This window comes from Sorex araneus, chromosome 1, assembly GCF_027595985.1.
Source record: "Sorex araneus isolate mSorAra2 chromosome 1, mSorAra2.pri, whole genome shotgun sequence".
Taxonomy (NCBI): domain Eukaryota; kingdom Metazoa; phylum Chordata; class Mammalia; order Eulipotyphla; family Soricidae; genus Sorex; species Sorex araneus.
The window spans coordinates 449,272,133-449,287,993 of NC_073302.1; positions in this window are offsets into that span (position 1 = coordinate 449,272,133).

Consider the following 15,861-nt stretch of genomic DNA (forward strand, 5'->3'; position numbering starts at 1 on the left):
CTGGTCACTTACAGAGCTTTTAACTACAATTCTAAATTGTCATGGTATAAGCATGTTGTGTGTATGTGTGTGTGTGAGAGAGAGAGAGAGAGAGAGAATTATGGGATTGAACAGAAACCTTCTGTTGTTAAGCTATACCCACAACAGTGTGTAATTTTTTTATAGTTTAAATACTTTCATCTTTTGCTACCCATCATATGTAATTCATTTACTCTTATTTTAATTTTTATCTTTATTTGGAATACTGTAATTAGTAAGACTATTAAAGTTTTATGATTCCTTTCCTTTCTAGGTCAATTGACCTCACTTATGTTATTTATGGTGAAAATATAGGTTTAGTGTCCAAGTCATGCACAAAATGTGGTTTGGGTTATACATTCTACTAAATGAAAATATGTGCAAAATTCTCCTCAGTCCTTTAAGAGTTGTGAAATATCTTGGACAAGAGCCAAGCATGGCTCATATGGAAGGAACACTAAATAATCTTGTTTGTAAACTTCTAGATTTTAAATTATTTCTGTGGAATTTTCTGAAGTGTCAAATCCCCAACTTCCAGCATGACTGGGTACAGATTCTGTGAAAGACCCCATTGCACACCAAGATAAACCTGTTAGAGATTTTGGGCCTCTTCAGCATTACTATCCTGAGAAAACCTAAATTTAATTGGGGCTATATAGGATAACATTGGGTTTGTCCTTTTAGCCTTGTTACAGGGAACTTAGTTTACCTTAAAGCAATGTCCTTTCTGTGTGGACACAGGAAGACAGTTAATATTATGCTTTGTAGCTTGGGAAATGATTGACTACAATAATATTTACTACCGGGCATCTGCTTTCTCAACTCAGTTGCCCTCAGTTCTTAGCACCCCAAAAGCAAGGTCCCGACGAGGGGCAAAATGGACCCAGGGCAAGCTGTGAGCTACCCTGGCATCAAAATGGGCCAGGCCAAAGCGCCACAATAGTCAACTATAAGTTGAGAACATGGTGATAGACAAATGCTGTCATAATCCAAAAATAATGATGAGACTAGGACTCTACTGGTGTTAGGAAGACTAACCTGACCTGAGGTCTGTGGTCTAGAATATATAGTGAGATGTCCTCAAGAAGAACCAAACTTTAAGTTTGATTTGTATCTTACTATGCTCATATAGAATGACATTGGTAGAAGTATTAGAAGTAGATTTACTACAACTAATTAAGTGGATTACTAGTTGAGGAAGGAAGAAAGCAACACACCCTTGTCTGGATCCCACCCTTGAGTGGATCTCTTAGTAATCTGCAGTAATCTCCTTAGATGAGATTTTGTTAATTTCCTGGAGAAATGGTTTTATCCTTCTTTGTTGATTTGTTAATGTTCAACCCACCTTTGTGTCACCACCCTATATGATTGCTGTATAAACTAAGACTGTAAGAGAATTAGAGGGAGAGACAAAACAGACGCAGCAGAGATAAGACAGAAGCAAGCAGAAGAGACAGAAGCAGAGAGAAGGTGCAGAGGCAAGACAGAAGACACAGGAGAAGACACAGAAGTGGAGACAGAAGACACAGAGGCAAGAGAGAAGACACAGAGGCAGAAACAGAGAGAGGTCAGAAGAGACCAGAGAAGAGACTACAGAGACAGAGACAGACATAGAGACAGACAGAAGAGAGCACAGCAGCACACATAGAAGCAGAGCACATGGAGGAGTCATCCTAATTCGGTCCATAAACATACACAGTGGCTCAAGAGCACCAAACATGAGCGGCTAAAAGACAGACAGAGAGAGAGAGAGAGAGAGAGAGAGAGAGAGAGAGAGAAAGAGAGCCTCCCTGAGAGCCCGCAAACAACACGACACATCATTACATCTCCCCCTTCCAGTGTGTGAGAGCACACCTTTGTAATTTTTTAAACTACCCTTCAGGTATTTCCAATGTTTGCGTTTACTCTATCATTGTTTTTATTCTTGGGCACTTAACTAAGTGTGAATATATAAAGGGTTTCTTTTGTACATAAATGGGCTTATGCTAAAATAAGCAGTGCTTTTTTTACATTCAATTTTTTAGTTTAATTTAATTTAATATTTTTATTGAATTACCATGTGGAAAGTTACAAAGCTTTCAGGCTTGAGTCTCAGTAACATAATGCTCGTACAACAATCCCTTCACCAGTGCACATATTCCACCACCAAGAACCAGAGTAAACCTCCCCCCAAACCCACCCTCGCCCCAGCCCCTCAGCCCCAACCCCGCCTGTGTAGCCGATAAATTTCACTTTACTTTCTCTTTACTTTGATTACATTCAAACAAAAAACTCACTATTATTGTTTGGAGTCCCCCCCCAGAGTCGGATCTGCTGGAAAGGAAGCATTTAATAATTTGTTTTCCGTTGCTGAAAATGAAGAGATATAAGGTTGTGTGTCCACAATAGCGGCCACGAGGTTCTGGATTTCTGTATTTTAGTATTTTAGTAACTAAGTCCAGAGGGATTTCTGCCAGAAGTTTCATCATTGCTAGCTCGTACCTCTCTGCTACTTTATATTCCACATATGAGTGCAATCTTTCTGTATATGTCTTTCTTTCTGACTCATTTCACTGAACATGACACTTTCCATGTTGATCCACTTATATGCAAATTTCATGACTTCATGTTTTCTGACAGCTGCATAGTTTCTTTAACCAGTCATCTGTTTTAGGGCACTCTGTTTTTTTCCAGATTGTGGCTACTGTACACAGAGCTGCAATGAACATAGAAATGCAAATGTCATTTCTACTATGCACTTTTGCCTCTCCGGGATACATTCCCAGGAGTAGTATTGCTGGGTCAAATGGGAGTTCAATTTCTAATATTTTGGGAATAGTCCATATAGTTTTCCAAAAGGGCTGAACAAGTCGGCATTCCTACCAGCAGTGAACAAGAGTCCCTATCTCCACACATCCATGCCACCACCGTTCGCTTTTGTTTTTTTTGGACGTGGGCCAGTCTCTGTGGTGTGAGATGGTATCTCATTGTTGTTTTGATCTGCATCTCCCTGATGATTAGTGATGTCGAGCATTTTCTCAAGTGCCTCTCAGCCATTTGTATTTCTTCTTTGGGGAAGTTTCTGTTCATTTCATCACCCCATTTTTTGATTGGGTCGACAGTTTTCTTCTTGTGGAGTTCAACCAGTGCCTTGTATATCCTTGATATCAACCCCTTATCGGATGGGTATTGGGTAAATATACTTTCCCATTCTGTAGGCTGTCTTTATACTTTGGTCACTGTATCTTTTGAGGTGCAGAAGCTTCTTAGTTTAAGATAGTCCCATTTATTTATCTCTGTTTTCACTTGCTTGGCCAGTGGTGTGTCAGCCTTGACGATACCGTTGGCTACAATGAAGCAGAGGATTTTGCCAACCTTGTCTTCAATGGACCTTATGGATTTTGGTTTGATGTTGAGGTCTTTAATCCATTTTGATCTGACTTTTGTACATGGTGATAGGTGGAGATCTGAGTCCATTTTTTTGCATACAGCTGTCCAGTTTTGCCAGCACAATTTGTTAAATATGCTTTCCTTGCTCCACTTCACATTTCTTGATCCCTTATAAAATATTAGATGATCATATATTTGGGCTGGTATGTCAGAATATTCAGCCCTGTTACATTGGTCTGTAGCTCTGCCTTTGTTCCAGTACCATGCTGTTTTAATTACTACCGCTTTGTAGGAGAGTTTGAAGTAGGGGAGGTGGATTCCTCCCATTTTCTTTTTCCCAAGAATTCATTTAGCTCTTCGTAGGGGCTTATTGTTCCATATGAATTTCAGGAGCGCTTGCTCCATTTCTTTGAAGAACGTCAAGTGTATCTTTATAGGGATAGCATTGAATTCGTACAATGCTTGGGGGAGTACTGCCATTTTGATAATATTAATTTTTCTAATTCATGAGCAGAGGTATTTTTCCATTTCCTCATGTCTTTTTATTTCCTGAAGTAGCGTTTTGTAGTTTTCATTATACAAGTACTTTACCTCCTTAGTTAAGTTGATTCCGAGGTATTTGATCATTTGAGGCACAATTGTGAAAGGATTGCTTTTATCATGTTGCTTTCTTCTCTTTCATTATTTGCATATAGGAAAGCTATGGACTTTTGGGTGTTAGTTTTATAGCCTGCAACTTTACTACTTTACAACTTTACTGTTTTGAGGAATTCCTTGGTAGAGGCTTTAGGGTTCTCTAAGTATATTATCATATCGTTGCAAATAATGAGAGTTTGATTTCTTCCTTTCCTACCTGAATGCCATTAATACCTTTTTCTTGACTAACCGCTATTGCAAGTACTTCCAGTACTATATTGAACAGCAGTGGTGAGAGTGGGCATCCTTGTTTTGTCCCTGATCTTAGAGGGAAGGCCCTTAGCTTTTCCCCATTGAGGATAATACTTGCCATAGGTTTGTGGTAGATGGCTTTGACTATCTTGAGGAAAGTTCCTCCAAAACCCATTTTGGTGAGAGTTTTCATCATGAACAGATGTTGGATCTTGTCCAATGCTTTATCTGCATCTATTGATATGATCTTATGGTTCTCATCTTTTCTTTTGTTGATATGATGGATTGTGTTGATTGATTTCCAAATGTTAAACCATCCTTGAATCCCTGGGATGAATCCCACTTGGTCGTGGTATATGATCTTTTTGATGAGATGTTGAATTCTGTTTGTTAATATTTTGTTGAGACTCTTCGCATCTGTGTTCATAAGGGATATTGGACTGTAGTTTTCTTTTTTGTGGTGTCTTTGTTTGTATTAGGGAGATATGAGCCTGGTAGAATTTGTTTGGTGGGGGTTCTGTTTTTTCAATTTCCTGGAAAAGCTTGAGAAGAACTGGCAACAGGTCCTCTTAAGTGTTTGGAAGAATTCCCTAGTGAATCCATCTGGACCTGGGATTTTGTTTTTGGGGAGACTTTTGATTACAGTTTAAATTTACTTGATATTAATAGGACTGCTCAGGTATTCCTGTTCTTCTCGGTTCAGCCTTGGGAGATTGTAGGAATCCAGGTATTTATCCATTTCTTCTAGGTTCTCTTGTTTCGTGGCATACAGATTTTCAAAGTAGTCTCTGAAAATCTTTAAAATTTCTTTGGTTTCTGTTGTGATGTCCCCCTTTTTCATTTCTGATTCTGTTTATAAGGGTTCTCTCTCTCTCTTTATTTGTGAGTCTTGCTAATGTTTATCAATCTTGTTTACTTTCTCAAAGAACCAGCTATTGGTTTCATTGATCTTTTGGATTGTCTTTTGGTTTTCCATGTTGTTGATTTCTGCCCTAGGTTTATTATCTCTTTTCTTCTGTGCTCCTTTTGTTGGTCCTTTTCCAAAATCTTAAGCTGTGAGGTCAAGTTATTTATGTGGGCCCTTTCTTCCTTCCTGAGGAATGCTTGCAGAGCTATAAATTTTCCCCTTAACAAGGCTTAAGCTGTGTCCCATAGGTTCTGCTAGCTTGTGTCTTCATTCTCATTTGTTTCCAGGTACCTTTTAATTTCTTTCTTGATTTCCTTCTTAACCCACTCATTGTTCAATATCGAGTTGTTTAATTCCCAGGTGTTTTATTTGGTTTTCTGTGTCTGTGTGTGATTAACTTCTATCTTCAGTGCATCATGGTCTGAAAAGATAGCTGATACAATGTCTATCTTCCTGATTCTGTTGAGGTATGTTGTGTGGCCCAGTACATGGTCTATTCTGGAAAATCTTCCATGTGCATTGGAAAAGAATGTGTATTCCTGTTTTGGGGATATAAAGCCCTGTATAGATCTATTAGCCCTGTCTCTTCTATTTCTTCCTTCAAAGCCAATATTTCCTTGGTGGGTTTTAATCTTCTTGATCTATCCAGGGGTGATAGGGCAGTGTTGAATTCTCCAATTACTATTGTGTTACTCCCGATGTCCTTCTTAAGGTTTGTTAGCAGTTGTTGTAGGAATTTGGATGGTCCCTCACTGGATGCGTACACCTTTAGGAGTGTGATTTCTTCCTGCTGTACATATCCCTTGACTAATAAAAATGGTCATCTCTATTCTTTCTAATCTTTTTCAACATGAAATCTATGTTGTCGGATACTAGTAAGGCCAGCCCAGCTTTTTTGAGACAGTTGTTTGCTTGCAGGATTGTTTTCCATCCCTTGTCTTTATGTCTGTGTTTGTTCTGGCTATTCAGATACGTTTCTTCCAGGCAGCAAAATGTTGGGTTGAGTCTCTGAATCCATTTTGCCACTCTGTGTCTCTTAATTGGTGAATTTAGACCATTGACATTAAGAGAGATTCTTGTTATGGGATTTTGCGCCATCTTTCTGTAAGGGTTTGTTGTGCTTGTAGGGGTTCTTCTTGTCTTAAAATAGCCCCTTTAGTGCTTCTTTTAGATTTGGTGTTGAGTCTATGAAGTTCCTGAGGTGTTGTTTATCCCCCAAATAGTGTAACATTCCTTCGCATTTGAATGAGATTTTAGCCGGATTAAGTATTCTTGGTGAAGCGTTCATTTCATTGAGTTTTTTCACTATATCCCACCATTTCCTTCAGGCTTGGAGGGTTTCCTCTGATAGATCTGCTGTGAATCTAAGGGGTACTCCTTTGTATGCAATTTCCTCTTTTGACCTTGCTGCTTGCAGTATTGTGTCTTTATCCATTATGTCCATCATTGCAACTATGATATGTCTTGGGGTTTTTCTGTAGGGTCTCTTTTAGCTAGCACCCTTCGGGTGCCTTGAATGTGGATGCCTGCATTCTCCAACTCTGGGAAGTTTTCAGCAATGATTTGTTTGACTGTGTCTTTTTCATTGGGGTTGCTTCCCTGTCCTTCTGGTACTCCAATGATTCTAAGATTGTTCCTCTTGAAATCACCCCCTAGGGCTCTGAGTGTCCCTAGAGCTATTTTGAGGTCCCCTCCCATTGTTTGTTGTTGCCTGTAGGCTTCTTGCAACTCATCTTCAATCCCACTGATTCTGTCTTCTCCTGCAGTCATTCTATTGTTAAGGGCAGCCAGAGAGTTTTTTATTTCATCTACCGAATCCTTCATTTCTTTTTGTAGGTTTTTTATTTCTGCTGTCTTTCTTCCCCTATTTTCTTGGCTGTCTGTTGTAGTTTTACTGTCAGGTTCTCCATTAAGTTGACAACCTTTACGTTGAGTTCATTGAACGTCTTGAGGATTTCAACTCTGAATTCTTTATCAGAGAGCTAAAGTTTGCAGGAAATGCCTATTGAGGCTTCTGGACTCCTTTCATCGTCCTCTGCTTGTGGTGGGGATTTGCGCTGTTTCTTCATGTTGTTGTGGTGGTATGGAAGAGGGACCTTGAAGATCAGTATCCCTGTTCCTTCTTGTTGTGTAAAAGGATTCTATACGGGCTCAGTCAACGGTGGTTGCCTTTTTATTTTCCTCTTCCAGAACATGGCCTCCCACTCAGATGTTCCTTTAAACCTTATGTGAAGTCTTGTGTTTTATTGTCCTACTGTTATGGATAGCTAGGATGTTACGCTTGGACATGACAGGTAATAAAGGTTCAGATGGAACAACATATTGATGGGTTTGAGAAGAATATCTGTGGCCAGAATAGAGACCACGCCCACTTTGCCTAGACCATACCCCTGACTATTAGGCCACGCCCCTTTCCCACAAACTACCGCGGAAGGGCGGGTCGAGGGGACATCACACACCTGTGCCGGAAGACATAACAGCTGCAGTGCTTGGGGGCGACGTACCGGCCACTCAGCAGTCCAGAGGTGGCAGGGAGGCTGGGGTTCTCAGGGTCCGAGGAACAGGCTGGGCTCAGTGCCTATTTTTAAGGATCGATTAAGTCTTTGAATTATTTAAAATATATTGAACAAAATATAAAATTTATAATTAAAATACTTCTAGTGGTATATCACATGATAGATGCTGTTTCAGGGCTAAGAATAAAAGAATTCGGGCTGGAGTGATAGCACAGAGGGTAGGGTGTCTGCTTTGCATGCAGCTGACCCGGGATCAATTCCCTATGGTCCCTTAGCACTGCCAGGAGTAATTCCTGAGTGCAGAGCAAGGAGTAAACCCTGTGCATCGCCGGGTGTAACCCAAAAAGCAAGATAAATAAATAAATAAAAACAAAAAGTTGGGGCCAGAGAGATAGTTCAGTAGTTCAGATGTTTCCCCTGCATGTGGTTAACTCAGGTTTGATTACCAGCACCCTATATGGTTTCCTGAGCTCTTCCATGGTTAAACTTCACACACAGCCAGGAGAAAGCCCAGAGAACAACCATCTGTGGCCTCCCAAAATAAATAAAGCGTAAATGATAGGCAACACAATGAATCTCAAAAGTATTCAAAAAGAACATAGTCAGACATAAGACCACATGTTGTGTGAGTCCATTATAAGACATTCAACAATAGTCAGATTATATTGTAATGCGATTTAGAGACGACCACGGGACTAGAGCTGTTACTGACTGGATTCCATGGAACGTCAGAAGATATCATGGCCACCCACAAACTAGATGGTCAGATTTCTTCGTCAAATCCCTGAATGAATGATTGAGGCTCTTCCTGTTCCTGGAGCAAGCAGATATCATTGGGCTACACTAGCACGCGACAGGGACAGATGGAGATGTTACTGGCTCCCGCTCAAGCAATTTGAAGATCATTGGGACTATAAGTAATACAAGTGATAGGATATTCTTTGAGAAGAAGCAGCAAGAACATCCACAAATGTGAACATCTTTATCAAAATGGTAATCGAATATGTAGACATGTCAAAAGTCCTCACACTTATCAATTGTGATCATACATTATTCAATCATAGTTCTAAGCTATTTATGGATTAACATTGGTTTGACCTTCTCCCTCCACAGGAAGCTTAGGTTTATTGAGATAAACTCACCACCAACTGTAATCCAGTCGGTAACAGCTCTACTCCAGCGGTAGTTTCTAAATCACATTACATGACGGGTCCATCTGATTTTTGATGCATTGGCAAACGAGGCAGTGTCCATGATTCTTGACTATCAACAGAAGTCAGAACTCTGGATTCCTTTTCTCACTTGAGTGAGAAGTGATACTCCTAGCATACTCTATACTCATTTTAAATAATTACCACACCATATTTGATGGGGTTCAGATAATAGGCCACAAATCATAGAGAGAAATATATATACATATATATGCCTGCCTGGGAACACCTGTAAAGGCAATTAGAGGCCAATAAAAGCCTCCAACCCTCTTGAAGAGCCCGGCAAGCTACGGAGGGTATCTCACACATATGGCAGAGCCTGGCAAGCTATCTGTGTAATATTTGATATGCTAAAAACAGTAACAATGATGGTCCTCATTCCCCTGACCCTGAAAGATCCCTCAATACACCATCAGGCTACACTAGCACACGACAGGGACTAATGGAGGTATTAGTGGCACCCGCTTGAGCAAAACGATGAACAACGGGATGACAGTGATACAGTGATACAGTGATCCCCCAATCAGACCCTGTAATCTATAGGTCAAATCTTCTGAGGGCTCTAGATTTTGTATATGAAAGTGAAATATTGCTTTTCTCTTTCCTTTATGTCCTTTGCATAGTTTATTTTAGAGCAACATCCTTTCTGTATAGACAAAGGAAAACAGTTAATGCTATGCTTTTGTAACATGGGAGTTAATGGACTCTGAATAATATTTACTCCTGGGCATCTCTCACATTTACTTGACTTAAGCCTCAGTTGCACTTACTTTATAACATCCCACAAAAGGGTCTCACCGAGGGACATAGATGGACTCAGGGCAAGCCTGGCATCAAAAAAGGCCAGGCTAAGCACCATACGAAGTACACCAAGGTAAGAGCACGGTCAGAGAGAAAACTGACATGACCCAAAAAGGAGTGATTGAATAAGGACCCTTCTGGGGTTAAAAACTAATCTGGTCTGAGGACTGTAGTCTGCTATATACAGCAAGATGTCCCCAGGAAGAGCCACCTTTTAAACTCAATATATCTCTTACTGTGTTCATTCAAAATGATTAGAAATATTATTAAGAAGTAAAATTGATAGAATTGTTTAAAGGGATTATTAGCAAAGTGTCGCACATTCCAAGGAACAACTCTTCTCCAATGTCGAAAATGGCGTGATGTGACTGATGTCTCCTCGTTTTGGTCAGACCAATGATGTCGTACTTGATCTTCTGGGCTTGCACCATCAGGTCCTCGATGGATGCTTCTGATGCCAGTGTCCGTGCATTAAAAGTGCAGACAACCATTTTAGTCTTTCTTCGCTTTGGCAGTCTAGTTTGTCCCTGAGATTTTTTCAACATCTCTTTGCTCATCTTTCTTAATGCTACTGTATTGGGGGCTCTTTCGGTGACAGGTGAATGAGGACAATTGTTGTTACTGTTGTTGGCATTATGAATACATGACAGGTAGCTTGCTAGGCTCTGCCGTGTGGGCTCAATACTCTCGGTAGCTTGCTGGGCTCTCCGAGAGGGACGGAGGCTTTTAGGGTGGCCTCCAATCGCCCTTAGAGGTGTTACCATGGTTCACACCAAATTTGAACCCTATCAAATATGGTGCAGGAATAGTAGTATTAAGTGTTTTATGGTGTGTCCGGATAGCAACCTGGATAGTAGCAGTGGCTGGGTAGTGGATGTAGTGGGGGTCGGCCAGTGAGCTATTTATCTTGGGTAGGGTGGAGCATCTGGGTTGGACCCCTCCGTCAGATGCCAGAGATTTGAGGAGGCAGACAGAGGATCTTGTTTCCAGGTCTCCTTGAACCTAGAGCTAAGGTCGCAAAGTTCTGCTTACCTGGCTTTGCGGGGCTTCACTCGTGCATGAGGTTCAGCCCAGGTGTCCGGAGAGCAACCTGGAGGGTGGCAGTGGCTGGGTAGTGGCGTTGCTGTCCTTGTCAACACAAACTTGGCCATGAGCATTGATTCATTTGAATGCGTAACAACCCAAATTGGACGATTACGCTTGAATAGATGTGGCTCACTGCCTGCAGCTTCTATCTTCATCATCTACACACCAACTTAAAACTATGATGAAGAGGAAATTGAGAGGTTCTACATGGAACTGGAGAAGTTCTATAAAGAAGATCACACCTTCTACAAGATAATTGTTGTTGATTTTAATACCAAGATAGGTCTGAGAAAGTCTCCCGAAGAAATCCACATTTGGACACATGGCCTAGAATGGAACGATCGGGGTGAGAGACTGTCTGAATTCATCATGTGGACCAAGAACATCCATGGTAACTTACAGTTCCAGAAGGCCGAATCTAAACGCTGGACATGGGAGTCTCCCGGTGGACAGTTCCACATGGAATTGACCACATCATATTCAATTGAAGGTTTTTCCTGACGGATGTCGCTATTGTCCAAAAATTCCAAACGGGATCAAACTACCATCTCCTCCGTTCGAAATTCTACTTCACAGAGCGGGGAGAAAGTCTGCAAAATTTAAGTCTAAGAAGACAACTCCCAGAATGAGCACCAACTGGGAGCTCTTTGGCACTATTGCAGCAATGTGGAAAGATGCCATCCTTGACAACATCGACGAGTAATACGGTCGACTGGTTCAGCACCTCCATTTCTGTGCGAAAAATGGCGAGGGTGAGAAAGCCACAAACAGACGCCTGTCTTCGAAAACTCGAGCTCATTCGTCAACGTGGTTTGGCACAAACCTCAGGTAACCACAAGGTAATGTCCGAGCTCACAAGGCCATGCAGAGATGCGACAAAGGAAGACCTCAAAGAGAGAAGGGCAACAGTGTTGGCCAGTGCAGCAGAAGCCGGGAAAAGTATTCGCAATGCTCTCCTGTCCTTCTCCAACTACAAGACCAAGATGACTGCCCTTCAACGTCCCGATGGATCTATCACATCCTCCAGAAAGGCAATGGAGAAAATTATTCATGACTTCTACTCGGATCTCTTTGACAGCCATGTCCACCTGCCCACATAACAAATTCCGCAGGATGAAAATGTAGTTCTCAACGTTCTCCCTTCTGAAATCTGCACGCCATTTTGCTGGTAAAGACAAGAGCAGCACATGGTCCGGACAAGGTAAGACCCGGACACCTGAAGAATCTGCCGCCAGTACCCATCAATACACAAACCCGACTCTTCACATACTACCTGTCTGAATGAAGGTTCCATCCCAGTGGAAAACAAGTAGGACCATTATGTTGTACAAGAAGGGAGACATCCACGACATAGGCAACTATCGTTTGCAAGTTGTTCACTCTTGTCATCCTGAATAGGATAGGCAGAACACTAGACAAAGGACAACTATGCGAGCAAGCTGGGTTCAGAATGGGATTCAGCACGATAGACCATATCCACACAGTGACCAAACTCATTGAAGTTTCGCAAGAGTTCAGGATGTCGCTCTGTCTAACATTCATCAACTTAAAGATGGCCTTTGATTCTGTTGAGACTGAGGTGGTCATCAAAGCCCTGGCCAAACAGGGCTTTCAAACTCAGTATATAAAAATCCTCCGTGAGCTGTATTGTGGATTCACCACCAGGATCTCACCATTCTACAAGGAAGTGATCATTGATGTAAAGAGAGGGGTGCAGCAGGGTGATACCATTTCACCAAAACTCTTCAGTGCCACCCTCGAGAATATCATGCAATGTTCTCTGGAATGGGAAGGAATGGGAGTGAAGATAGACGGTTGGCAATTACACCACCTCCGTTTCACTAATGACATCGTTCTCATAACACCAAACATTAGCCAAGCGGCACAAATGCTGACCGACTTCAACCACGAGTGTGGAAAGGTCGGATTGCAGCTGAATCTCAACAAGACGATGTTCATGAAAAACAAACTGGTCCATGAAGCTCCATTTGCTCTCTATGGATCGAACATCTCCGAATGCAGCAGCTATGTGTACCTGGGTCGAGAAATCAATATGATTAAGACTTGGTGCCAGAACTGCGCAGGAGGAAGAGAGCAGCGTGGAATGCATTCAAGAGCATCGAAGAGGTGGATAAGAGAATGAAGAACCTCCGACTCTGGGCACATCCTTTCGATTCCACCATTCTTCCTGCACTAACATACTCCTGAGACCTGGGCCCTACGCAAACAGGATGAGAATGCTATTAGGGTATCCCAAAGAGGAATCGAAAGAGCTATGCTGGGAATATTTTGTCTCACTCAAGTGAGAGAAGGAATCCGGAGTTCTGACCTCCATCGATGGGTCAAAAATCAGGGATGCTGTCTCATTTGCCAGGGCATCAAAATCAGATGGGCCAGTCATGTCATGCGATTCAGAGACGACCGCTGGACTAGAGCTGTTACCGACTGGATTCCATGGGACGTCAGAAGACCTCATGACTGCTCACAGACTAGATGGTCAGATTTTTTCGTCAAATCTCTGAATGAACGATTTGAGGCTCTACCTGTTCCTGGGGCAAGCAGTTATCATTGGGCTAAATTGGTTTGCGACAGTGACGGATGGAGATGTTACTGGCGCCCCCTCGCTCAAATCTAAGATTTACAGGATTACAAGTGTTTGAAGTGATTAGCAAAGTGAAGGAGAAAACAATAGTCCTTAGATGAAATTCTACCCTTGGAATCTAGGAATCTAGAGAATCTAGAGAGCTTGAGCCCCTAGATGAGATTCTGTCCTTGGGTAAATCTCCTAGAACTACCCCCAAAGGAAGGGCTTTACATCTGTTCATAGTTTATGATAATGTTCAACTACACCTATCTGTAATTGATACCCCAAACCCTTCATGATTTCTCTATAACTAATGCTGTGAGGCTTAAATAAATGGCCCCTGATTACCAACCAACTCAGGCCCCATTCCTTCATCCATCACCAGCTGGTTCGGGGGACAGTTACTGGCCCTGAACATACCTGAGAATCCTCAGGTCACCACGGGAAAGTGACCCCCAAACAATGATAATACATGTCAAAAATCATCATGCTTAGTGGCAATTTTCTCAAATTGTGACCTTATCTAAATGTTTATCTAATATTTCTCTAAATGGTGATCATATATATAGACATGTCAAACTCATACTTATTAAAATCATCATACATGTCAAAAGTCATCATACTTAAGACTATCATTATATATCATATTTAAGACTATCATGACATGAACGTCTTCTTCCATATGAATTACACCTCAATGAATTACTGTGAAATCCAAACTATAGGGACCAAAGAAATTGCACAGGGGATAAGCAGTTTGCTTTGCATGAGGCCAAACCTAGTTCAATCTCCAGCACTGCCAAGTGTGATTCTTGAGCACAAAGCCAAAACTAAGCCTTAAGTAAAGCTGAGTGTAGCTCCAAAGCCAAAAAAATAAAATCGAACATATATTTCTTGGGTCCAGAGAGAGTACAGTGGGTAAGCAATTATCTTGTACACAGCCAATACTGGCTGGTTTGATCTATGGCATCTTATATGGTGCCCAAGCAAAGCCAGGAGTTATCCCTTAGCCTAGAGCCAGGAATAAGCCCCAAGCACCACCGAGTATGCTGAAACACTCACACACACACATCCAATAAAGTCTAATTTTCATACCTCTCCTGTCCAAACCACATTTCCCAGGAGCTACAATCAATACCAAGTCAATTAGCAAAACAAAGTGCAGATACCATCTTGATGTGATCACTAAGTCTGACTCCTTCAGGACGTATCATGAGGGTCTTGTCTCTAGGTCTGAGCACCAAGACTGTGAAAGGAAACAGATTTAAAGTATAAGCTGAAACGCTACTGACACCATGGAATTTAGTGAACACAGTTCACACAAGCCCACATCCTACACACAGTCCTTTCTCTCACCCTCACTCTGAGGCTTCCCATGGTGTTCCATGCCTCCTTGCCAACAGTCAATGAACCCAACTCTGTTCAGTGATAACTTTTTGTCTGGGGAGTGAGACTGAAGGGCATTGATAGAACTGAACTTTGCACATGTTCTCAGAATTTGAGTATCCATATTTCTGGATAATTTGGCTCATCTGTAAAATGAGAATATTGGTAATACTATTTTCATTAAAATGGTTATGAAGAAGATATTTTATATATTCTAAGTATTAAATGGTATATATCCTATTGAGTGATATATTTAATTATGTCCCAGGATGTAATTTCACCTTAATTCACTATCATTATTTGATAAATAACTTTGGTTATTATTGGGCATGAGTACAGAGAAGTTATCTATTTTGTTCACCATTGAATATTTACTTACGGCACAGAGTTGGTCCATAAATAACCTGAAAGGTGATAGCAAGGCAATGATAAACCACTAGCAAGACTCACAAAGAAAGAGAGACAGAGAACCCTAATAAACCAAATCAGAAATGAAAAGGGGACATCACAACAGAAACCAATAAAATTCAAAAGACCATCAGAGACTACTTTGAAAATCTATATGCCATAAAACAAGAGAACTTAAAAGAAATGGACGAATTCCTTGATTCCTACAATCTCCCAAGACTGAACCAAGAAGACTTGGAATATTTAAATAGACCTATTAATATCAAGGAAATTGAAACTGTAATTAAAAGTCTCCCCAAAAACAAAAGCCCAGGCCCAGATGGTTTCACTGGTGAATTCTTCCAAACATTTAAAGAAGATATGTTGCCAGTTCTCCTCAAGCTTTTCCAAGTAATTGAAAAGACAGGAATCCTCCCAAACAGTTTCTATGGAGCACAATTCTCCCTAATACCAAAAGCAAACAAAGACACCACTAAGAAAGAAAATTATAGACCAGTATCCATGATGAACACCGGTGCAAAAATCCTCAACAAAATACTAGCACACAGAATCCAACAACTCATCAAAAAGATCATACAACATGACCAATTGTGATTCATCCCGGGGATGCAAGGATGGTTTAACATTGAGAAATGAATCAACATAATCCATCATATCAACAGAAGTAAAGATAAAAACAATATGACA